The sequence below is a fragment of the Bos javanicus genome, chromosome 14 (assembly GCF_032452875.1).
Source record: "Bos javanicus breed banteng chromosome 14, ARS-OSU_banteng_1.0, whole genome shotgun sequence".
Classification (NCBI taxonomy): Eukaryota; Metazoa; Chordata; class Mammalia; order Artiodactyla; family Bovidae; genus Bos; species Bos javanicus.
In genome coordinates, this window is record NC_083881.1 from 59,589,142 (window position 1) to 59,616,780 (window position 27,639).

The window sequence follows — 27,639 nt, forward strand, 5'->3', positions numbered from 1 at the left end:
GCAGCAGCAGCCTATAATTTAAGAATATTAAATTTAATACTCATAAAAAAGGATAGAAATTGTTCAGAAAGAAATTGAGCTATTTGTCATTCTTCAAGAGAATTATACACAGTGCTCATGAGAAATGTTTGAGATAAGTACTTAAGCTTCTATTCAGAAGTCATTTGACAATCTATTTTTAGTTTATACTAAGAAAACATTAAATAAATTATCTTATGTAACAGTATTAAAATGTAACCTGATTTTATCTCTTATAGGATTTAGTAAATAAACCATCAAGTTCCGTTCAGTTCAGTTGCTCAGTCGTGTCCAACTCTGTGTGACCCCATGGACTGCAGCACACCAGGCCTCCCTGTCCATCACCAACTCCCGGAGTCTACTCAAACTCATGTCCATCATGTTGGTGATGCCATCCAACCTTCTCATCCTCTGTCATCCCCTTCTCCTCCTGCCTTCAATCTTTCCCCGTATCAGGGTCTTTTCAAATGAGTCAGCTCTCCACATCAGGTGGCCAAAGTATTGGAGTTTCAGTTTCATCATCAGTCCTTCCAGTGAATATTCGGGATTGATTTCCTTCAGGATGGACTGGTTGGATCTCCTTGCAGTCCAAGGGACTCTCAAGAGTCTTCTCCAACACCACAGTTCAAAAGCATCAATTCTTCGCCATTCAGCTTTCTTTATAATTCAACTTTGACATGACTACTGGAAAAACCATAGCCTTGACTAGACAGACCTTTGTTGGCAAAGTAATGTCTCTGCTTTTTAATATGCTGTCTAGGTTAGTCATAACTTTTCTTCTAAGAGGTAAGCATCTTTTAATTTCATGGCTGCAGTCACCATCTGCAGTGAAAACAATCAAACCCAACAACTTAAAAGTTTGGTCTCCAGCAAAAAATATCTATATAATTACACTATAACATGATGTCTTTAACTTATCAAGTTTTTCTTCTAAGTTTTTATGATTGAAGAAAATAATAATTGCTCATGTTACTGAATGTGATATCCAAGCAGATGATTTGATTTATAAATGGTGTTTAATCCAAGGTCAAAATAGAGGGATAGGGTGAGTTCATCTTTATCACAAATCTGTAGAACAAAAGTACTCTGCCCACATACATAATTCTAGCCTGCATAGCCTTTGACTGTGTGGATCACAATAAACTGTGGAAAATTCTTCAAGAGATGGGAATACCAGACCACCTGACCTGCCTCTTGAGAAATCTGTATGCAGGTTAGGAAGCAATAGTTAGAACTGGACATGGAACAACAGACTGCTTCCAAATAGGAAAAGGAGTACGTCAAGGCTGTATATTGTCACCCTGCTTATTTAACTTCTATGCAGAGTACATTATGAGAAACGCTGGACTGGAAGAAGCACAAGCTGGAATCAAGATTGCCAGGAGAAATATCAATCACCTCAGATAGGCAGATGACACCACCCTTATGGCAGAAAGTGAAGAGGAACTAAAAAGCCTCTTGATGAAAGTGAAAGTGGAGAGTGAAAAAGTTGGCTTAAAGCTCAACATTCAGAAAACAAAGATCATGGCATCTGGTCCCATCACTTCATGGGAAATAGATGGGGAAACAGTGGAAACAGTGTCAGACTTTATTTTGGGGGGCTCCAAAATCACTGCAGATGGTGACTGCAGCCATGAAATTAAAAGATGCTTACTCCTTGGAAGGAAAGTTATGACCAACCTAGATAGCATATAAAAAAGCAGAAACATGACTTTGCCAACAAAGGTCCATCTAGTCAAGGCTATGGTTTTTCCTGTGGTCATGTATGGATGTGAGAGTTGGACTGTGAAGAAGGCTGAGCGCTGAAGAATTGATGCTTTTGAACTGTGGTGTTGGAGAAGACTCTTGAGAGTCCCTTGGACTGCAAGGAGATCCAACCAGTCCATTCTGAAGGAGATCAGCCCTGGGATTTCTTTGGAAGGAATGATGCTAAAGCTGAAACTCCAGTACTTTGGCCACCTCATGTGAAGAGTTGACTCACTGGAAAAGATTCTGATGCTGGGAGGGATTGGGGGCAGGAGGAGAAGGGGACGACAGAGAATGAGATGGCTGGATGGCATCACTGACTCGATGGACATGAGTCTGAGTGAACTCCAGGAGTTGGTGATGGACAGGGAGGCCTGGTGTGCTGCGATTCATGGGGTCTCAAAGAGTTGGACACGACTGAGCGACTGAACTGGACTGATAGACATCAAAATTATGGAATAGTTTCTAAAATCTCTTATAGTATACTTTATATAATATAAAGCATAAAATGATAAGACAGTAAACTAGAGAACCTCAGCATTTCTGTCAGGTATAACCCTTTTCTCAAGTAAAACAGTTCACCCACTCTTCTCAGAAGACTATGCTAACCTTGATCCTAATGACCAACACTTCTTGAACCAGAATTGAATATTTGACCCAAATAAGGCAAATCAAATTTTCTCTATGAAGGATTTTTAAATGTGGTATTGTACATGTAATCTTCAAATAGTGCTGGGCATTGGGACTTGATGAAATATAGATAATGGGCCTAGGTCAGCATATGGCAACACAGATTGGCAAAGAGACTTACAGAGAAAACTGATGAACAGCAAGCAGAATGAGGCAGCAATGGAGGTCTGTCTGCCAATTCCCAACCCATTGATAGGATTGTATATGTGTGTGCCCTTCCTGCGGAGAAGGAAATGGCAACCCACTCCAGTGTTCTTGCCTGGAGAATCCCAGGGGCGGGGGAGCCAGGTGGGCTTCCGTCTATGGGGTTGCACAGAGTCGGACACGACTGAAGTGACTTAGTAGCAGCAGCAGCAGCAGTGCCCTTCCTGTGGTCTGTTATGGATGGAATACATTCTTAGGAAACACGTGGCCATGAAGGTATGTCCTTCCATTGTCACAAGTAGGCATTCTCCTCACCTTGGCAAAAAGTTCTCATTCACCAGTCAAGCTGATAATCAGTTTTCATTTTTCTTCCTTCAGTATTTGTGTTTCCAGATGACTCCCGAGTATCCAGAGTACTGATTAGAGGGATCTTTCATCTTCTTGTTGACTTTTTCACAATGCAATCCCCAAGTTCTACTGGTAAGGCTTGAGGCTAAGTAGCCAATTCTTTATTAGTTCTCATTTAGGTTGTAAACAATGCTAATGCATAACCTTGGCCGGGCTAGACTCCTCTCTGACTACAGAGTAGAAAGGATTCCCAGCTGTACTAATGAGTAAGACATTGAGCAGGGCATGTAGAAAAAGTAGGAAAAGAAGACCTGGGATAAAGACTGAATCTAGTAGTTAGGAACCAAGTTATACTCTAGAAATCTAGAATACAGTTGGAATCTAGAATTCCTCACTCCAGCTTCCACTAGAACAAGGCCTGTGGTTCAAAAGCACCTGGCAGCCACAGACTGGTAGCCTTCCTTGAAAGAACAATGTGGATGGTCTTCATTTGTTGTTCAGTTGCTCAGTCATGTCTGACCCTTTGCGACCCGGTGGACTGCAGCCTGCCAGGCTTCCCTGTCCTTACCATCTCCTGGAGCTTGCTCAAACTTGCGTCTATTGAGTTGATGATGCTATCCAACCATCTCATCCTCTGTCATCCCCTTCTCCTCCTGCCCTCAGTCCTTCCCAGCATCAGGGTCTTTTCCAATGAGTCAGCTGTTCACATCAGGTGGCCAAAGTATTGGAGCTTCAGCTTCAGCATCAGTCCTTCCAATGAATATTCAGGTTGATTTCCTTTAGGATGGACTGGTTTGATCTCCTTGCTGAAGATCTCCATTGGTGTGTTCTTAATTATTCCTACTTTGGTCTTCATTGGTGTGTTCTTAATTATTCCTACAACCTAGTCTGTTCTCACCATAGCAACCACTGCAATCCTTTCTGTTCATGTCATTTTCTTGTCTAAACCATCCTGCAGCTTCCCATCATACATAGAATGAAACCAAATTTCCCCACTACCTTCTTTGATCTCTTCTTCAATTACTCTCTCCGTCATTGAGCTACACTTGTCAGCCCCTTGCTCTAGGCACACTGTCCTCAGGACTTTGCATAAGTTGCTCCTTTGCCTGAAAGACTTCCTACAGACTTTCCTACTGTATATTAATATGGTTCATTTCTTCAATATCCTCAGGTCATTATTCAAATGTCACATTTTCATTGAGGACTTCTGGTCATCCCATCTAAACTTTCAAACTCCACCCCGCATCCTCATACATGCACATATTTTCTTCTTCCATTCCACATCTTACTTTCCTCCATAAGATATGTCTCTTAGCTGCTTATTTCATGATTTGGTATGTTATTTTTTGTTTCCTCCTATTATAATGTACATTTCATGAGAGCAAGAATTTTTGCCTACTTTATTTGCTATGTATACCCAGCTCTTAGAAGCAGGACCAGGTACATGATTTATGGGGCCCAGTATAAAAGGAAAATGTAGGGTCCCATGATAAAAAAACATTAATATTAAGACTCTCATGACGTTTATAGTAGAGCATGAAAATGAATGCAGGGCTTTGTGTGTGACTACAGAAGTTGCAAACTCATGAAACTGGCACTGATAGAACTTTCCTGACAAAGCAGTCAATTTGTTGCACATTAATCTAGCAGGCAAGATTTGGCCCATCTCCTTTTAACATAGCCTGTGAGGGCAGTCCCCAAGTTGTCAGCATCTCAAGACACTTCTAAATCCCCATGAGAGAAGCTGGACCACTGAACATCTGGAGATGAGGCAGTAAAACAGAGAGCTTCCTACAGAATCTCCTCCCATTTTTAGAATTAAGAAGAATCACTTTGTAATATCTTCCACATGTAAAATTGTAATAGGTGCAGAAAAATAAGTCTCACTTACCTTTTACAAGGCAACAAAGATGGTCTCAGATAAAACAATTCCTGCAAGAAATCTAAGCTGATATGTGCGTGTGTGCTCAGTCGCTCAGTCGTGTCCGACTCTTTGGGACCCATGTACTATAGGTAGTCCGCCAGGTTCATCTGCCCATGAGATTTCCCAGGCTGGAGTGGATTGCCCTTTCTTACTCCAGGGGATCTTCCTGACCCAGAAATTAAATCCACATCTCTTGCATCTCCTGCACTGGCACACGGATTCTTCACCATTGTGCCACCTGGGAAGTCCTCTTTTTAAAATTATATAACTGAACAAAAGTAACTTTCCAGAAATTAAATCATTTTTTCAAATGAAGACCAAAAAGAATTAAAATGTCTATGTAAGATAATTTATTGTACATTTTTGTAATATATTGACATAAAACATCTATCCTTTGTATGAGAACAGTGTTTTGAGTCTTTTTTCTTTGCACGTAGCTATTAATAATAACAGAAACAATATTTCTGAGTCAAGTCTTCATTTTGGGCACAGCATCAAATATTCCAATATTTTGCTTTAATTCCAAAATATCATAAAATTCTAGCAAAGAGAATAATACAGATTTAATGTTGGACCCATATATGGCAATTTCCAAAATACTTGCTTGTTTAGCCTTGAACAGTTTACCTCACAGTTTTGCCTGTAAATTTACATTTTTCATTAATCACATTCACTTTGAATCATTCTGATTTTCTTTGTTGTTTTATTTGAGAACTATTAAAGTCTGTTTTTTATTAAAAATTCCCCTCATCAGCTACAAAACCATGTGTTGTATGAACCTCTACTGCCAACACAAACGGAATAACAGCCCCCCAAGAAGTTAGAAGCACAAACGTTAATTCCCAAATAAAAACTTATAGAGCAACATACTGTGTAGATTGACAATGTCACTTGTGCACAGGTGCCTCATTTTTAAACATCCTTTATGCTGGGGGTGAGCTCTCATCAGACTCCTTGAGCTGTTTCTACAAGACATGTAAAAGAAGATCAACACATAAGTATGTTTAGTATTTTTCTTACATATTGAGTTTCTTATATTTAGAGTTTATTCTTTACATAACATTTATTAATATTTCACTGAACACTGCTGCTGCTGCTGCTGCTAAGTCGTTTCAGTCGTGTCCAACTCTGTGCGACCCCAGAGACGGCAGCCCACCAGGCTCTGCCGTCCCTGGGATTCTCCAGGCAGGAACACTGGAGTGGGTTGCCATTTCCTTCTCCAATTCGTGAAAGTGAAGTCGCTTAGTCGTGTCCGACTCTTCGTGACCTCATGGACTGCAGCCTACCAGGCTCCTCTGTCCATGGGATTTTCCAGGCAAGAGTACTGGAGTGGGGTGCCACTGCCTTTGTTCCCTGAAACCGTAGTATAGGAAATACCAGCCTAGAGTAAACCTCAAGCTGATAGCGCAGTGAGATGTAAAATGAATAGGATTTAAATTCGGACAGACCTTTGTGCTGAGATGGATACTCTCATTTAGTTTCCTGGAATATTGTGAACTTTATTTAAAAACAAGAAAACATCAATGCCTAGCTTTTCTTTTTTTTTTTTTTGGCGGGAACAAAATAGTTGCTTAATAAATATAAGCTTGTTCTCTTTCATCTATTTCCATCCCACAGCTTCTTCCTCTTTGGGACAAGGATCAATTAGGAGTCTTAATGGCAAGTGAAAAAAAATATGAGCAGCTCGTTTAGGCAAAAAGGGAATTTATTGGCTCACATAAAATGACAAGATTGTATTCAGGGCCCAGAAAATGTAATTCGGAGTTGGTTTCTCTCCATCTCTTTAGTCTGCCTTCTGTCATATTGGCTTTGGCTTCAGCATCACGTGATAGCAAGAGATTGCCTGGAGCTCCAGCCCCAACATTCCCTCAGGTTTCAGGCCGAACAGAAAAGGGTCAATAATTCATCCTTGGAAATCGCCAAGCAAGTTTTACCTTAGTTCTGACTGGGTCACATGATTGAGTCTTGATCAATTAGTGTGGCTAAAGAAATGGATATGTGTGGTGGGTCCAAGATACTGTGTTCCACCTGAAGATTGCTTTGTGGGTGTGTGTACCTGGGGTTGTATCAGGGGTATAACTAATACCCAAATGGAATTCAGTTGATTATTCCCAGGGGAAAAAAAAGTTGAATGTATGCTGGACAACAGAAAAGGCAGATATCCACTGTGGATCACCTCTTATCAATCCAGAGTAGTCATGCTTCAGGTAGAAATCTTATCCTACTCATTAAAAACAGTGATATCCCTAAAATGTTCTTTTTTTTTTTTTTTGCCCCAGAATCTTTGAGAGATATCACTCTGTCAATTGATTAGTTATTTGTAATCTCTTGACTTTTTCTACTTATAGTTCCCATCCTTTAGATTCAGTTCAAGTCTGCTTTCTTGATACACTCCAACACCTTTTTCTACCCAGTCTTCACCCCGGTCTCAAATGTGTGTCTTTCAGAGCTCACAAAGCATTTGGGACAGCCTAGCCTAGATCACAACATAATTACCTGGTTATTTGGGTTCTCCAGGTGGTGCAAGAGGTAAAGAACCTGCCTACTAATTCAGGAGACCTAAAATATAGGGGTTCAATGCCAGGGTCTGGAAGATCCCCTTGGAGGAGGGCACAACAACCTACTCCAGTATTGCCTGGAGAATCCCATGGACAGAGGAGCCTGATCGGCTACATACAATCCATGAGGTTTCGAAGAGTCGAACATGACTGAAGCAACTTGGCACACAAGCCCACCTGGTTAGTTATGTGTCTCTTCCCCATACGGTGTTTGACGCATTCTTTGTCTTCATTGTCTAGCATGAAAACTGCCGCAGAAGAATCTCCGTTTACTAGAGATTTGTTAAATGAATAAATGAATGAATTGAATAGTGTGTGAGTGAAAATGTTTAAGTATCACAGAAGAGAACTCCAAAGTATAACCCTCTTGGATTATGTTACAGCTAATTTCAGTTACAGTGTTAGAAGGGTATTAACAGATTCAAATTTCAGTTTTATGGTCCATATTATCTCTTGGAGTGTAAATGTCTATTTTGGCCTTGCAGAGTTGAAGTGAGTCCCTCTCTCTCTCTTTCTCTTTGTCTCACTGTCTCTGTTTTTCTGTCTTTATCACTAACACACACACACACGCACACACACACACGCACACATGTATGCATCCACACATTGCTACACATATGTAAAACTACATTTCCATAAGAGCATGGCTAATTCCAAAGTGATATAATACAGCTTTTATTTTTGATGGATTTTAAAAATGTAATCCCAAATGGTGAGCTATTCTGAGGAGGCTGTGGCCACATTTTTACTACAGCAAAATCTCTAGATACAGCAAATTTTCTGACAATTTATTTGACTACAAAGTATCTGGCTGGCTTCAGAGAGAGAAAAAAATCATCCAGAGTTTTCAACAGAAGGAACTTCTAAAGGTAGATGAAGCCAACGCATTTCAAGGAAAAAAAAAGTAGATTAGGCAACGGTGAAATCTCTGCAGTCCCAGGGAGATTTCTCCTCCCTTGAATTTTGCTGAGGCAGAGTTTTCATCAATTATTCCCATGAAAGTTTAAAAGTGCTGTGAGTATATAATTCTCACTCTTAAAGGCGAAAGTTCTTTTTTAAGTGTAATTTTTTAAAAAATACATAGGCCATGCATGAATACAATTTCATTGTTAAAAATTGCAAAACTGTTAAAACGATATAGAATTTTCAAAACACTGTTTAGTCTGTTTCTTTCCTTCCACTTTGGTAATTGCTTCTAATTGTATCGTTCCAGACATTTAAAAATTCTCATATATTATTCTTCATAAAGTCCCCCCAGTTTGCTTTCTGTGAATTCCCTTTCCTCCACTATGCATCATTTTGGCCAGAGACCACTTCCTAGTGTCTGTGTCCATCATGGAATCCAAACCTTCCTACAAACCTCTTCTAACAGCTGTGGATAGCTTGAGACACAAGCTCAGTCAGCTTGATGTGTGTTCCTTCCTGGGATTCTGGACAGTGAGTGCAGCGAGGAATTAAGGAATTCTGAGGGTCAGAATCCTCACAGTAGCAGTAGCAGAGGTGATGACAGCAGTGGCAGCTGTGGCAACACCCTAGCCAGGCTGCTCCTGCATGAGCGCGTTGCAGTGTTTCCTGCTTCCTGATTTCCTTCTGAGCGTCCTTGTTTCCTGGAATTTCCAACGTCTTCTTCCTGCTCCCGTTGATTCTGATATCCTTCCAATAGCATGTGGACTAGAATTCTGTAAATTCTACCGTTCCTATTATTAAACTTGTAGACCAACTCTTTTGGTTATTTTCCTAATACATATTTTCCCATCTTTTTAACGAATAGTTTTCATTATTTCCAGATGTGTCCTTTATAATTGTAACTATTCAGAGTTAACTGCTACAGAATTTTTAAAAATCAAAGCTGTTTAATAGAACAATAGAATCAAATCAGTTTAATAGAAATGCTTTTATTCTTCTTGTTTTTCAAATACCCAAACTATCTCTTATTTTTATTGTATTTTAATTTTATATCAGTGATATAATTTATATATAATTATAATATACATAAAATATTATATTAGTTTCAAATGTAGAACAGTGATTTAATATTTTTATACATTATGAAAAAGTCACCACAATAACTCTACTTCCCATTTGTAACCATGTAAATTTATTGCAATACTATTAACTATATTCCCTATGCTGCACATTACTTGCCTATGAGTTATTTATTTTATAGCTGGAAGTTTGTACTTCTTAATTCCTTTTACCTCTTCACCTGTACCTTTAATGCCCCTCTCTTCTGATAACTACCAGTTTGTTCTCTGTATCTACAGTCCTGTTTCTTTTATCGTGTTTGTTCATATTTGTGTAGATTCTATGTATAGTTGAAATCAGATGATATTTGTCTTCCTCTGTCTGACATTTCACTTAGCTTAATACCCTCTAGATCCATCCATGTTCCAAGTTTTTGCAAATGGTGAGATTTCATTCTTTTTTTATGACTGGGTAATATTCCATTGTGTGTGTGTGTGTGTATTCAAATTAGTGTTTCTGTTTTCTTTTATTGAATACCCAGAAGTAGAATTGCTGGACTATATGGTAGTTTTATTTTAATTTGTTGTGGGAACTTCGTGCTGTTTTTCATAGTGGCGGCTGCACCAATCTACAGTCCTGGTAATGCACAATGTAGGTTTCCCTTTTCTCCACATTCTTGCCAACACTTGTTATTTCTTGTCTTTTCAATAATAGCCATTCTGACAGACATGAGGCAGTATCTCATTGTAGTTTTGATTTGCATTTCCTCCTAATGATTAGTGATGTTGCACATCTTTTCATAGCTTGTTAGCCATCTGTTTGTCTTTTTTGGGAAAAAAATATCTATTCAGGTCCTCTGTCCAATTTTTAATTGTTTTGTTTCTTTCTTCTTTGATACTGAGTTCTTTGAATTCCTTATATATTTTGGGTATCCATACCTTATCAGATATATTGTTTGCAAATATCTTCTCTCATTTACTAGGTTGACTTTTTGTTTTATTGATGACTTCCCCCCTTTGTACAAAAGGTTTTTAGTTTGATGTAGTCCCATTTTTTATTTTTGCTTTTGTTATCCTTGCCTAAGAAGATATATTCCCCAAAATATTGTAAGAGCAAGGTCAAAGAGCATACTGCCCATGTTTTCTTCTAAGAATTTTATGGTTCCAAGTATTACATGCTGCTAAGTTGCTTCAGTCGTATCCGACTCTGTGCGACCCCAGAGACGGCGGCCCACCAGGCTCCCCCCGTCCCTGGGATTCTCCAGGCAAGAACACTGGAGTGGGCTGCCATTTCCTTCTCCAGTGCATGAAAGTGAAAACTGAAAGTGAAGTTGCTCAGTCATGTCTGACCCTCAGCAACCCCATGGACTGCAGCCTTCCAGGCTCCTCCTTCCATGGGATTTTCCAGGCAAGAGTACTGGAGTGGGGTGCCATTGCCTTCTCCGAAGTATTACATAGAAGTCTTTAATCTATCTGGAATTTAATTTTGTATACGGTAGAAGAAAGTGATACTGTTTCATTGCTTTTATACAGCTGTCTGGTTTACCTGGAACCATTTATTGAAGAGAATGTCATTTGCCATTGTATATTCTTGCCTCTTTTGTGGTAGATTAATTGATTGTATAAGCATGAGTTTATTTCTGGGCGAGTAGTTTCTTACTTTTAAAAGTCAATGCATCAACGTGACAAAGGGCATTTAGCAAACATTATACTCAATGGTGAAAAACTGAAAATTTTCCTCTTAAGATCAAGACCAAGACAAAGATGACTGCTTTCACCACTGCTATTCCACATTGTACTGGAAGTTTTAGCTAAAGCATTTATACATGAAAAAGAAACAAAAGACATTCAAACTGTTATAAAGTAAAGCCATAGCTACAGATATACAGATGACATGATCATATATGTAGAAAATCCAAAGTATTCACATGTAGCTGTTGATTGAACTCTGCTACTGCTGGCTGTCTGGGGAGGCCTTACAAATAGCTGTGAAAAGAAGAGAAGCGAAAAGCAAAGGAGAAAAGGAAAGATATAAACATCTGAATGCAGAGTTCCAAAGAATAGCAAGAAGAGATAAGAAAGCCTTCTTCAGTGATCAGTGCAAAGAAATAGAGGAAAACAACAGAATGGGAAAGACTAGAGATCTCTTCAAGAAAATTAGAGATATCAAAGGAACATTTCATGCAAAGATGGGCTCGATAAAGGACAGAAATGGTATGGACCTAACAGAAGCAGAAGATATTAAGAAGAGATGGCAAGAATACACAGAAGAACTATACAAAAAAGATCTTCACGACCCAGATAATCACGATGGTGTGATCACTGACCTAGAGCCAGATATTCTGGAATATGAAGTCAAGTGAGCCTTAGAAAGCATCACTATGAACAAAGCTAGTGGAGGTAATAGAATTCCAGTTGAGCTATTCCAAATCCTGAAAGTTGATGCTGTGAAAGTGCTGCACTCAGTATGCCAGCAAATTTGGAAAACTCAGCAGTGGCCACAGGACTGGAAAAGGTCAGTTTTCATTCCAATCCCAAAGAGAGGCAATGCCAAAGAATGCTCAAACTACCGCACAATTGCACTCATCTCACACGCTAGTAAAGTAATGCTCAAAATTCTCCAAGCCAGGCTTCAGCAATATGTGAACCGTGAACTTCCTGATGTTCGAGCTGGTTTTAGAAAAGGCAGAGGAACCAGAGATCAAATCACCAACATCCGCTGGATCATGGAAAAAACAAGAGAGTTCCAGAAAAACATCTATTTCTGCTTTATTGACTATGCCAAGGCCTTTGACTACGTGGATCACAGTAAACTGTGGAAAATTCTGAAAGAGATGGGAATACCAGACCACCTGATCTGCCTCTTGAGAAATTTGTATGCAGGTCAGGAAGCAACAGTTAGAACTGGACATGGAACAACAGACTGGTTCCAAATAGGAAAAGGAGTTCATCAAGGCTGTATATTGTCACCCCGTTTATTTAACTTATATGCAGAGTACATTATGAGAAACGCTGGACTGGAAGAAACACAAGCTGGAATCAAGATTGCCGGGAGAAATATCAATCACCTCAGGTATGCAGATGACACCACCCTTATGGCAGAAAGTGAAGAGGAACTCAAAAGCCTCTTGATAAAGGTAAGTGGAGAGTGAAAAAGTTGGCTTAAAGCTCAACATTCAGAAAACGAAAATCATGGCATCCAGTCCCATCACTTCATGGGAAATAGACAGAGAAACAGTGGAAACAGTGTCAGACTTTATTTTTCTGGGCTCCAAAATCACTACAGATGGTGACTGCAGCCATGAAATTAAAAGACACTTACTCCTTGGAAGGAAAGTTATGACCAACCTAGATAGCATATTCAAAAGCAGAGACATTACTTTGCCAACAAAGGTTCATCTAGTCAAGGCTATGGTTTTTCCTGTGGTCATGTGTGGATGTGAGAGTTGGACTGTGAAGAAGGCTGAGCACTGAAGAATTGATGCTTTTGAACTGTGGTGTTGGAGAAGACTCTTGAGAGTCCCTTGGACTGCAAGGAGATCCAACCAGTCCATTCTGAAGGAGATCAGCCCTGGGATTTCTTTGGAAGGAATGATGCTAAAGCTGAAACTCCAGTACTTTGGCCACCTCATGTGAAGAGTTGACTCATTGGAAAAGACTCTGATGCTTGGAGGGATTGGGGGCAGGAGGAGAAGGGGACGACAGAGGATGAGATGGCTGGATGGCATCACTGACTCGATGGACGTGAGTCTGAGTGAACTCCGGGAATTGGTGATGAACAGGGAGGCCTAGCGTGCTGCGATTCATGGGGTCACAAAGAGTCAACACAACTGAGTGACTTATCTGATCTGATCTGAGTGGTGTGATTATTTTTTTCTTGTAAGCTAGGTAATTTCTCTCTTTTTTTCCATGACTTTGATGTTCTATAGGTTGATCATTGATGTAGATTTCTTAAAAGGATAATCCCTTATCAGAGCCATTAGCTCACTGAAGAAATTTTAAAAAGTCGTTAAAGCTCAGAACCATTTTTTAAAAAGACTAATGAGTTAAGAATTAAGAATTCTCTCAATGATTCTCACAGTGTGATAAATCTAACTAGGTAGTGACTGTGTGAAACATCAGTGTACTATTTGGAGCCATTTTGTTGTCATGAGTGCACGTGTATTGGTTTCCTTCAAGGTTGGGAAAGCCAGTAAAAGGGCACAGCCATCAGAATAAGATCATTGGATTATCTGAGAGACACAGTTGTCCTTGGCCACATGGACTGTCTGCCTTGGATACTATACCTCATCTGCCCTGAGAAAAGTGGAGACTCAAGGAAAGAAATTTGTTGTTTTTAAATTATCCACCAACACTGTTATGGACTATAAAAATAGAAGGTATTAAAAAAATTCGTATTTGGAAAAATGAAATTAAACTCATCAAGTTCTTTTGAAGAGTGCCTGAAACGTATTAAAAGTTCTCAGTACATTAAGAACCAATTCAGTGGAATTTCATTGCAAGGATTGCACTCCTTTTGGAATCTTTCATATCTTTACTTATATTTTTCAGTATTATGCTTTTCAGTAAGCATTGTACTTAAAATTTAAAAAGAGAAAGAGAATGAGGTAAACATATTAATTTGCTAAGTCAGTCAAGAAAACCATTTCAGTTACGGGAAATTCTCTGTTACTCTTATTCAGAACTCGCTGTGCTACTTGCTATAATATTAGCAATCATGTCTCTTTCAATACCAGACACTTTCTGTTTTATGTTTACCAAAAGATATTTCTTCCTTTTCTATTTTCATGATCAAGGAAACTTAATTAGATATATGTTGTATATTTTTCCATTTTTCCTGCCATTTCACTTAACTGCTTTTTTGTGTAGTCAGACTCTTTCTTTTTCTGGGTTGCATTTTTTAGTTTTTTTCCCCCTGAGACCTGTCTCCCCATTCTCTCATTCTCACTCAGGTGTGTCTAAGGTGATGGCACCCAACTCCAGTACTCTTGCCTGGCAAATCCCATGGGCAGAGGAGCCTGGTAGGCTGTAGTCCATGGGGTCGCAAAGAGTCGGACACAACTGAGCGACTTCCCTTTCACTTTTCACTTTCATGCATTGGAGAAGGAAATGGCAACCCACTCCAGTGTTCTTGCCTGGAGAATCCCAGGGATAGGGGAGCCTGGTGGGCTGCCGTCTATGGGGTTGCACAGAGTCGAACACCACTGAGGCGACTTAGCAGCATAAGCATTCTTTTACTGGGGCTTCTTTTATTGAATTATTTATTCCTTCACTCTCTTTATTTATTAAAAACTTAACAATCTTTTTGTCATCGTTTAGTTTTTTCTCTTCTTGATGTGATAAATCAAATTTTTGCTATATATGCTTATTATTCTCATCATGATGGTTTCCATAATTGATTAAGGCAAGGGTTCCTGGAACTAAGACTGCCAATGTTCTTAACCTGGCCGTAGACTTCCATAAAATTATTATAGTTCAGTGAAATATTTGCCCCTCAATTTTATTTTCCTTTTCCTCCAAAAAGAAAAGAGATACAGTTGGTTATATGGTTAACTGGGCTTCCCAGGTGGCCCTAGTGGTGAAGAACGTGACTGTCAATGCAGAAGATTTAAGAGACACAGGTTCGATCCTTAGACTGGGAAGATTCCCTGGAGGAGGGCATGGCAACCCAGTGCAGTACTCTTGCCTGGAGAATCCCATGGACAGAGGAGCCCTGCAGGCTACTGTTCATAGAGTCGCAAAGAGTCATGCACGACTGAAGTGACTGAGCACGCAAGCACAAACCTGAAAATACTTTCAGGTTTTCAAATCTTGCCTTTCGCACTTAATATAGATGACTAACAGATTTGATCTCCAAGATCTTGCAGTAGACTTTGAAAATTTGTTTCTGTCTGAAACTGGACAGGCAGAAAATTCAGTGGAAGGACAGTGAATAGTTTTTGTGATCCTTTTTTCACAAAGCTCTTTTTCATCAGAAAATTGTATATCAGATTCTTGATCTCAGCTCTTCATCTCACTTAGACACAGATTGTCCCTTTGTATCAGAGAGCATGAAAACATAAGTGTTTTGGTGTCAAAATACGTATGCGTTATTCTATCTACTTTTCATGCTGGATTTTTAGTTCCCTGGTCCTGGAAACTAAGGATTTTCTTACTTCACGTGTGTGTATGTCTTTATTTTTCAACTTGACTATTATGTATGTGTTGTTTGGTATCAGCATGTTTTTTATTTCATGCTTTTTTGAGGAGGGTAGAGGAGTTAAGGGGGACAGCTGCACCTGTTCACCATTTGGCTAAGAATCATCCTAGGTTAGATTTCTAAAAGTAAAATTTTGGGGTCAAAAATCACACATTTGAATTCTTGAGCTGCTGTTAAATTTTCTTCTCCCAAGAGACGTGTCATTACCCCCTCCCTCCTGCTGTGCCCGAGAGTACCTATTGCCCTACACTTCTGACTGTACCATAGATAACAATTTCAGAAAAAAGTCACCTGTGCTGTGCTATCCAATTTTACTTTTTCTTGCTACTAATGATTTTTGAGAGTCTCCTCACCTTTATTTGCATTTATGTTTACTCTGTAACTGCCTGTTTATATTTTTTTTCTGAAAGGCAAACATCTTTTGAACTCTTTTACTTCCTTTACTTCAGTGGATAAAGAATAAATAATAATTACTGATGATCATACTGTTACCTCTTTCTACAACTAGGGAGAGGTAAGCAGCACGGTTTCCATTTTAGAAGGATGACTTTTTACCCTAAAAATCGAAGTTAAGTGATTTGACAATTATGTCCAAGGTCACATAAGGTATTACATGCAGAAATCAAACCCAAGAATGTGGTGCTAGTGTTGATGCTCAGAAAACACAGCCTTGTATGATGAAGCCAGCCTTAAAGCTCATACCAAACTGTTTTAAGAAAACACAATACAACTTTTTTTAAATGAATGGAAATTGTGAGTTAGGGCTAAATAGTAATGGAATTTCAAGATCCTCCCTCTCCAGTAGAGAATTTTATTGTCTTAGAAAGTGCAAACAATGGACTTCAGACTTTTTTTTAGCTGCAACAGAACACAGTAAAGAAGTTTGATGATTTAATGAAAGATTTAGATTGAAAGGGCTTCCCTTGTGGCTCAGCTGGTAAAGAATCTTCCTGCAATGCAGGAGACCTGGGTTCATTCCCTGGGTAGGGAAGATTCCCTGGAGAAGGAAAAGGCTACCCTTCCCAGTATTCTGGCCTAGAGAATTCCACGAACTGTATAGACTGTTAGATTGAAAGATTCAGTGTTATTTAATGAAAGATTTAGATTGGTTGGCTACTACAAAAGACTCCTCCCAAATGAAAAGTTTATTGCTTGCCCATAGATTTCCTGGCAATAGTGATTACCAACCATACTTTATGTATTTTGTGGCTCTGAAGTCTCTGGTTTGACTATAAAGGAACTTTGGCAGAATAAGATACCAAGCTATCTAAACAGCCAACAAAAAAAACATGGTTTATACTGGCAGCTAAGAAAACCCTGTTTGCTCACCATCTCCTTGTCCAAAATATAATTCATTATTTTTTTCAATAAATTTTTATTGAAGCTAGAGTGGATATATAAAAAGAACATACCAGGTGGCAGGTTACAGTAGTTTAAAAGGACAGATGAAAGGGGGTCCTTTGGTCCTGGAACAGCATCCGTTGTCATAATTAACAAAATGAGCTTGAGAGCTAAAAATTTAAATAGAATATGTTCATTCTCATAATGACCCCTGCCCCCATCTTTTGAAGGTACTCTTTGAGTCTGACCACTGCTGGGCAATAGTTAGAGCAACTGTCTCAACCTTTTCAACCAAATAATCTTTTCACTGCAAAGGATTTACAGTATACCTTTCATGTGTGAAAAGAAAATTCATGCTCAACCTGTAAAAAACTAGCAGATGGTACTGTAATTTGTATATACATACATGCATACAGGATACATTCTCGGAGAATGAATCAGCTTCATGTTATACCTATTTAAACATTTCATAATATTTAATTTTAATTCATTTATTCATGGTTTTAAACTCTGTAAGAACATCCATTATTTAAATTATTAGACAGGTAAACTGCATCAACAAAACTGCAGCATTTAATGTTGAAGATAACTGACATGCATGAAGTCATTGTATTAAAATATTGGTTTTCCAATTGTTTTGCACAGATGGTGCTAGTAATTAATATTATGCTATTTTTTCATCAAGGGATTCCCTGTTGACTAAATTCACATAGTATGCAATAAATTGCTGCATTATACTATCTGAATAGGTGTTGTGTGGTTTGTAGATTTATTAATGGTAACATATTGTCTCAGATGACAATTATATAATGCTCCTAATGGTAAGTGTATTATTCAATTTAATAAATTGGGCATTGTGATCTCTTCAAGAAAAATCTTAACTGTATATTTGATCATAGGTGTGTAACAATTGTGTTCCTGGCCATCTGGTCTGAAAGTTTCAAGATATCAAGGGATTTAAATGAGGTAAAATGAGGCACCTTATTTACTTTAAAGGCAGTAACAAAGAATTGCATAACTTACCACTTTAAAAAGGACTTTCTGAAAAAAATTAAAAAATAAAATGTCTTTCGGAAGGGAGGTATCTTTTCTGAGTGGCTATTAGATGTATTCTTTCCCATACCTTCAGAAAAAGTTTAAAAACCATTCTCTTTAAAAGCAAGACTATTTAGAAAAAATCTCAATAAGCTTGTTTATCGCATGATGAGGAAGAACAGTCCTATTGCTTCCATCTGGATAAGTCTTTCAGCAAGACCCACAGATCGAGGCTTGAAAACATATCTGAATTTTGCTAGCACCTCCTACAGAGGGCATCAGAAGTGGAAAATGGATGTTAATAAATCTCTCCTTATGCCTCTTTTAGAGGGATCAAAATACAACAAGCTTGTTTCACTTCTGAAGGATTTTTAAATTATTCCTTATTTCTAAAGTGTCATGAGAATGCTGTTTAAATTACACTCAACTCGAGACAGTAAACTGCTGGGCAGAGAACTGTCCATTTGGAAATATGATTTTTAAAGTGAGAAAATACAAAAGTAAATAAAAAGGCTACACTTATTCCTGGACTTTACTTAGCAGCAGAGTACCAAACATTGCCAGGAGAAAAATCAATAACCTCAGATATGCAGATGACACCACCCTTACAGCAGAAAGCAAAGAAGAACTAAAGAGCCTCTTGATGAAAGTGAAAGAGGAAAGTGAAAAAGTTGGCTTAAAACTCAACATTCAGAAAACTAAAATCAGGCATCTGGTCCCATCACTTCTTGGCAAATGGTGGGGAAACAATGGAAACAGTGAGATACTTTATTTTTGGGGGCTCCAAAATCACTGCAGATGGTAACTGCAGCCATGAAATTAAGACACTTGCTCCTTGGAAGAAAAGCTATGACTAACCTAGTTCAGTTCAGTCGCTCAGTCATATCCGACTCTTTGCGACCCCATGAATCGCAGCACGCCAGGCCTCCCTGTCCATCACCAACTCCCAGAGTTCACTCAGACTCACATCCATCGAGTTGGTGATGCCATCCAGACTTCTCATCCTCTGTCGTCCCCTTCTCCTCCTGCCCCCAATCCCTCCCAGCATCAGAGTCTTTTCCAATGAGTCAACTCTTTGCATGAGGTGGCCAAAGTACTGGAGTTTCAGCTTTAGCATCACTCCTTCCAAAGAACACCCAGGACTGATCTTTAGAATGGACTGGTTGGATCTCCTTGCAGTCCAAGGGACTCTCAAGAGTCTTCTCCAACACCACAGTTCAAAAGCATCAATTCTTCGGTACTCAGCTTTCTTCACAGTCCAACTCTCACATCCATACATGACTACTGGAAAAACCATAGCCTTGACTAGACAGACCTTTGTTGGCAATATAACCAACCTAGACAGCATATTAAAAAGCAGAGACATTACTTTGCCAACAAAAGTCCGTCTAGTCAAGGCTATGGTTTTTCCAGTAGTCATGTATGGATGTGAGAGTTGGACTATAAAGAAAGCTGAGCCCTGAAGAATTGATGCTTTTGAACTGTGGTATTAGAGAAGACTCTTGAGAATCCCTTGGCAGCCAGGAGATCCAACCAGTCCATCCTGAAGGAAATCAGTCCTGAATATTCATTGGACTGAAGGACCGATGATGAAGCTGAAACTCCAATACTTTGGCCACCTGATGTGAAGAATTGACTCATTTGAAAAGACCCTGATGCTGGGAAAGATTGAAGGTGGGAGGAGAAGGGGATGACAGAGGATGAGATGGTTGGATGGCATTGCTGATTCTATGGACATGAGTTTGAGTAAGCTCTGAGAGTTGGTGATGGACAGGAAAGCCTGGAGTACTGTAATCCATGGGGTCTCGAAGAGTCGGACATGATTGAGCAACTGAACTGAACTGAACTGAGAGTCCCTGAGTGAAACCCTTCCATCTTTCAATGAGTTGTTTCTCTGGTTCCTCTCTGCCAGCCATCCTGGTTCTTAATACAGTAACATCTTAATTTGCATACTAGAATGCAAAAACAGCCTCCAAATCATCTTTTTGGAGGGGAGCTTGAAGGATAATAATCTTTCACTTTAATGAGTGTCGCCTTTCTAGGTTCATTGTTACCCCCTTTTTTTTTAATAAGGGAGCAGAACATGTAACATGTGAGTATCTCTCTTGTCTGAGAATCAACCCAACCTATCATAGACTGGAAGGGGTCTGGATACAGAAGCATAGGTCTCCGTGCTGGCAAAGACACAGAGATGGTAACGCAAAATGAGTTGGACAAAGCCGAATAATATTCTTTTCTTTCAAATCAAAGGGTCACCAGTACTTGCTCCCAGGCTCTTGAGTACTTTGAAGGTTGATATTTAATTCTGTAACTTGTTGGCAAAAAGGTAGCTCAATCATTACCTCAGACAGAAAAGTGATTCTTCTCCTTAGACAGATCCAGAACCTAGCTGGGCCTGCAACCCTGCAGGGGCTCTCTTTTCTCCTTAAAAGTGTTCTTTTTATACTCACTGTGAAAAGAATCTAAAATTCACTTTCACTTTAAGATAAGATGCATGTTATACCATATAACATGATTTTCTTAAAAGTTGTATTGTTAGACTTACGATTATAAATATTCATGTCCTTGGCATTGTTTGCTTTGGCGAAAAAAAAGCAAATGCAGTTGATCCCTTAAACCCCCTGATTTGAGACTCAGCTAACTATGTGTGAAGTTTCAGGTGAGGACATTAAAATTCAATTTGTGTATAAACCCTAGAGCACTTTGCGGAGGTATAAGCTATATCAGAATTAACAGCGATACCACATGCAATATGAATGTTTACTTGAACAGTAAAAAAATCTTTTAAAAAGATTATTTATCATGAAATAATTAAAACATCTTCTTAACTCTTTTATATTATGTATATGTAGAATACCAGACTTTTCTTTAATACAGTGGATGAGGTTCCCACAGCAAGTATACTGGGGTGGTTTGCCATTCCCTCCCCCAGTTGCGTCAATGATGCAATGGACATGAACTTGGGCAAACTTTAGGAGGTGGTGAGGGGTAGGGAAGCCTCGCATGATGCAGTCCTTGGGGTCTCAAAGAGTCGGACATGATTGGGTGACTGAATAACAACAGAATACCAGACCCCTTATAAATGAATACATAGAGTACCACTGCCACTTATGATAAAACCTTGCATTTGTCCATCGATTTGGTAGTACAAAGACAAATGTCCGTGTTTTAGGTAATATACTTCATGGAAATAAAGTAGCAATAAATTCTAGAGTCAATGTAAATCTTGAACTATTTTTCTAAATTAATTTCCATTTAGATAAATATTTCCAATAATAGTTTAGGGTAATTCGGGATATTTGGGAAAAATGGCTAGAGAGATAGATCATTATGAGTAATGTAAAAATATCTATCACTTTTTATGTTAGAATGATATGATAAAAGAACAAACTAAGAATAGGGCTGACTTGCATGTGAAACCAGACTTGTGAGAAATCAGAACAGGGTTTCTAATAGTCCAATAATGCAGCTCAAAAAATATTTCAGGCAAATCTCCATTCTTCATATGTCTACCTTTACAGATTCACCACAGTTCTTCATTCATACTTCCTCATAGCACCCACTGTCCTTGGCTTAATCATTTGCATTGATAAGAAAAGTATTTTATTAAGAATTTTATTAATCATGCAGTACACTTAAATACTTAACATTGCAGATGTTTCTTGTTGTCTATTCTGACTTAGACTATGAAGATAGAAATCATTTAAAAGTTGTTTTTGTTTTCAAAATTTAAAGTGACTTTGGAGACCACCAAACTCCCTCAGTTTCCATAAGGGAAACATAAATAAATTATAGCTAGGAAGCGACCTGGGTCAGGAAAATCCCCTGGAGAAGGAAATGGCAACCCACTTCAGTATTCTTGCCTGGAGAATCCCATGGATGGAGGAGCCTGGTGGGCGAAAGTCCATGGGGTCACAAAGAGTTGGACACGACTGAACGACTTCACTTCACTTACTTCGGAAGCCTTTGAGGTCCAAATGCCTACACTACTCTAATTGCTAGACTATATATTCATTAAAGGCCCAGAACATGGCTCATATACCTTAGCCTTATATGTGTTTATAAAGTACATGCAAATTCAGTGGTGAAGAAAGAAGGAAAAAAGAGAAGGAAGGCAGGAGGGAACAGGGGAAGGAAGAAAGAGAATTGAGATGATGCAGTTCTTAAAAGATAATGCCAAACGATACCTGATAAATTATAGAGAGTGAGGTCAGGATGGGGTAAGTTTACCATGTTTCACCTCAGTCCATATTAGATATTTCACCAAGCCTTAATTAGTTCCTTGGATTACATACACATGTTTAATCATATGTGTATGTACAGATATATTATTTATGAAAGAGTAGATGAAGGGCCTTGAAATATTTGGCAAAAATAGGAAAGAATAAGGATATATTTTATCCTTATTAATATTAATAAGGATAAATCAATATTAATAAAAATAATAGTCTGACAAATCTTTATAAACTATATACAATGATATAGCCAATTATAAAAACAATAGGACAAAGCAATGTATTTTGAATTATGTAACATCTTGGATTTAATATACATACTTAAGGAAATGACTTATTTTTATGCACTGTGTACCTTGTCCAGTTATTCTCCTATTGACTTTCTTAAGTTCTTGTTGTTGTCAACTAAATTATTTTCTTGAATTTTTATTTTGTATGTTGTGGAAAAAATTAACACCCGAACTTATGGATATTAAAAGCCTATATTCAGATATATTTCATACTTAAGACTATGGCTTGAAACCTGAATGTCTGAGTTCAAATATTGACTCCTCAACTCACCAATATGTGACTTAGGGAAAGTTATTGAACTCCTCTCGCCTTAGTTTCTTCATCATAGATGAGGAATGACAATTGTACCTATCCTCTGTGAATGTTGTAAAGATCAAATAAATTAGACAATTATAGCACTTATAATATTAGCTAGCGTATGACCTGCTATCAGTAGCTGTTAAAAATTACTACTACTGTGATATAATTATACTGCAATAGTTGCTTGAATGAAGCAATTTGGAATGATCAAAATTATGTTTATTTAACATGAATTCAAATTGAAATAAGACACTTGCTTAGATGCCTTAAATAAATGTGAGTATCTTAAGGTTGATCATATCAACTTTTTTCTTAGTCTGGTAAGAATACCCAGCAATAATGTCTCAGTTGTGTGTTCATAATGTATTTTAAAGCTAAGCATAATAAATTATCATTCACACACACCATGTAAGTTCTCCCTATTGGAACAAAATTGCCTTTTTATTAATGGCATTGCCTTGAATCACATGACAACTTGCCTTACCTTGGTATTTCTCTTTGCCTAAATTAGAAGAGAAAGGCATAAAAATGTATGTTTTCCTTCAGCAAATATATTCATTATAATCTACTTGATTTGGATTTCCAAAAGCCTTTCTAGTAAATAACAGAATCTAATGATCAGTTTATCTATACTAGCAGGTACAGCTAGAGTAAATGTCTTTACCCAAAGAATAATATAACAGTATTTCTATTTCTCTTGACTTCTTATATCTTATTCTAAGACCTTTAGCCTGGTCTCATGTTAGTTGTCTCCTGTGTCTCCATTAACTACTAACATGGTTCGAGGTGATGCAGTACTATTGTAGTTGACTCGTTTGGTGCCCCAGCTTCCTTCCCTGGTAAAATCTGGTGCAGAGGGCCATTCCTACATTCCTGTAGGTGTCACCGCTGCAAGGTTTGCTGAAGTCCTCCCAGGGGGACTATGCTTGGGCAGTTAGAGCCCCCTTACCATGAAGTACCTGAAAGTTCTCTCATACTCTCTCATATCTCCTCCCTGTAGTGCAACCCATAACTAACGACTGAGCAGTGGCGGATATGAAAACCCAGATTCTTGCATCAAGGAGGAGCAAAGTCTATGCTGCTGCTTACACGCTCATGCTCACCTTTGGGGCCAGGCTGAGGCTAGACTTCTGAAACCATTTCCTCATTTAGTTTCTTCCCCTTGATTATTTTGCTTCCTTCACTCCAGTACACATTTCTCTTGAGAGTAAAAATGAATAAACCCACTTGCACATGACTACCAGTCTCACGTTCTGCTCCTAGGAAACCCTCCTAAGACAGGTACATAGGGATGGAGCCAGGATTCCAGTGCTTCCCCTGAAGAGCGAGACTTTAGAAAAAACTCACTTACCACTCTAAGCCTCAGTGTTCAACTTAGAAAATGATGATAATGAAACTTTATTTCCACCACAGCACTGTTGTGATTCACAGATGTACATCAGTTCAGTTTAGTTCACTCGCTCAGTCGTGTCTGACTCTTTGCAACCCCATGAATCGCAGCACGCCAGGCCTCCCTGTCCATCACCAACTCCCGGAGTTCACTCAGACTCACGTCCATCGAGTCAGTGATGCCATCCAGCCATCTCATCCTCTGTCGTCCCCTTCTCCTCCTGCCCCCAATCCCTCCCAGCATCAGTCTTTTCCAATGAGTCAACTCTTCGCATGAGGTGGCCAAAGTACTGGAGTTTCAGCTTTAGCATTACTCCTTCCAAAGAACACCCAGGGCTGATCTCCTTCAGAATGGACTGGTTGGATCTCCTTGCAGTCCAAGGGACTCTCAAGAGTCTTCTCCAACACCACAGTTCAAAAGCATCAATTCTTCGGTACTCAGCTTTCTTCACAGTCCAACTCTCACATCTGTATATGACCACAGGAAAAACCATAGCCTTGACTAGACAGATCTTTGTTGGCAAAGTAATGTCTCTGCTTTTTAAAATGCTGTCTAGGTTGGTCATAACTTTCCTTCCAAGGAGTAAGCGTCTTTTAATTTCATGGCTGCAGTCACCATCTGCAGTGATTTTGGAGCCCCCAAAAATAAAGTCATAAGATGCTTAAAAGGGCATGTGCAAATGTAAGCACTTTGAGCTAGCCCTTCTCAGTGATTTTTAAATTTTCTTTAAAATAGAAAATATTTATTAAGGAAAGTAGTAGTGCCCAGTTGAGACAGTAACCACTTTAAATTACAGTTTCTATGTGTTAATACAATATTGAATATGATTTTTTTTTCTATTCTGAAGGAATTGTAGTTAAAGCCCCAAAGCCAAATAAAAGAATTTGAGTCACACATATTTTTACAATTTCCATTAAGTTACTAAGAAATGGAGCCAGAACCTTCCTCTATAGCTCACAGAAGATGCAGAAGAACCAGCTTACTGATGCCATACTTCACATCCCACCCTGGATGGGAAGGAACATCCTTCCTCCAGTACTCAGGCAGGAGACAGAGAGCCAGAGGAGTGAGTTTAGCTGATAACCCTTCCTGTCCCCTCCCTTGCCTCTGCAAATGGGTCTCTACCTTCCATAGCGGCTAACTGATGTAGAAAATTCTAGAAGGTGATACTGTGGCCTGGTCTTTGTCTGGATGTTTTCATTTCTGGGTATTCATTCCACTGAAGTGGAGAGAGATTCCAGGAAAGTGACAAATGCCTTGATCTGAATGGTTCTAAATCTGAGAGATTTGATAATGAAGGCTTGCCACAAGGGGGGAGGGACTGTAAAACAGGGTAGAATGGTAGAAGAAGCCTTTGCTCCAGGAGGAAAGAAAGGGTGTGGAAGTTCAACAGGAGTTATTGATTCCCTTAGACATGGATAGGATGGATGGAACTGTTGGCAGGGACCAACAGGAGAAAATGCTGCCTTTTTCTAAAGAAGTTTTCACTGAAGACAGAAGCTAAACAGGATCTTGAAGAATTATACATCACATCAGCTGTAAGCTGAATCTGAAGGAGCCAGAGCAAGACAAAGGAAACTTACATAAAAGTGATTTAAGATCAGTGACACAAGAGAATCCCAGGTCATTCCCCTTTCCTTCTTTCTAGCCCCTGGCTCTATAGGAGCTAGACCCAGGAAAAGAGTGATAGGTTTGCAGGGAGAAAGAAGGAGTAAAACAGAACTGTCTTCCCTTGAGAATCCTATCCTCTGATGACAAATCGAATTAGCACAGAGGAGAGGGACGTTCTGACTGGATAGGAAATTTACAAAATCTGCCCAAGGTTTCATTGAAGACAGGACAATTCTACAGGATACGGTAATGATTAAAAAACATAATGAAATCAAAATAGAAAGTTCTCGGAGGTCAGTGGTTAGGACTCAGTGCTTTCACTGCCAAAGGCGAAGGTTCAATCCCTGGTTGGGAAAACAAAATCCCACAAGCCATACAGCACAGCCAAATGAATGAGATCACTTTATACTCTACTGAGTTCAGACTCTTCAGAATATAGCTTCATATCAGTAGATAATTAGACCTGAAAATTATCTAAACTAAGACTGCAAAATTTTATAGCCAAGGTATCTAGATTAGTATTAAAGGATTATAGAGTAAGGGAGCTTATTTACGGACAAGAGAATGGGCTTTATTGCCAGACCAAACTTGACATCCTTATTCTTCACTTCCTAGCTAAGTGACTGAGGGCAAGCCTTTTAGACTCCCTAAGTCTGGGTTTACTCATCTAAAGTGTTCTCCAAAGGAGCAGATTGACCATCCACATTCACCAAGTTCTGACACTCAGGGGCTGAATCGGGTTCCCTCCTTTCTGCTGCTCTCAGGTCTTTTTTCCTCCATAACAAACTATTAGTTCAAAAATCTCTTCAGCTGATAATTTTGCAGATTGTGCTGACTCAGGGTTTAAAAAGAAAGAAATGAGTTCTCAAAATATATTCTTCAGGACAGAAGCTGCAGTCATCATCACCTGCAGGCTGAATCCGGCACATTTCACAGCTTCTAATTGCTCCTGGATTGTACAAAAGCAGGACTGTCCAGAATAGACAGGGCTACTGCCTTTGACTGGGTGGCCAGGGGTAGCAGAGGCCAAAGAGGTGGTCTGCCTGAATTTCCCCAAATGTTTACCCCTTGCAAGGCTCTGTCTGTCCAGAGGAGTAGCTTTAAAGTGCTGAACAGACTGGTGGTAACCCTAATTATCATCCTAAATTATGTGTAAAATTATAGACTGCTGAGGAAGAAGCTGGATTCAGCAACCTTCCTGTGAATTTTGTGCGCCTCCAAGGGAGAAATGGAAATAGATAAGTCAGCAGGATTTTGAGGATGCAGTGTAACAGGTGGGAGAAAAACCTGGCAAAGAAGCTTTAAAAAAAGAGCTGCATATGGTTCTAGAAAACTCACTCTATGCCATCAAATGAACCAAATAGTTAAAAAGTGATTTGTCACAGTATCTATTAAAAATCTTCTGTTTCTGCTATTATCAGGGTGTTATATTCCCCTTAGGTAAACTACAGCACTCGCCGTAGAGTGATAGTCATTATTTCTGAGTCAAGATCATTGGTCACTCAGTCCTCTGCTAGTCTCAATATGGAATGAACAGAGAGATCTGAATTGTTCATCAATAATAATTTCTGGTTAATTATAATATGAATAAGATATGCAGAAAAACACGGATGTGTTGTTTCCTGTGGGAGATATATTTATAGAAGAGATGAAATTTTAGAGCAAAAATATAAATATTTATAGATGGAGAAATATATAGATGGAGAAAAAGTAAATGACTTATTATTTAGAATATATTCAACTAAAAGAGTAATTGAAATAAAAATATAAATTCTTATGCCTAAGATAACAAGTGTGATAGAGAAAAAAGGTGGTAAATAAATATTTCTCTAAATAAAATATTAG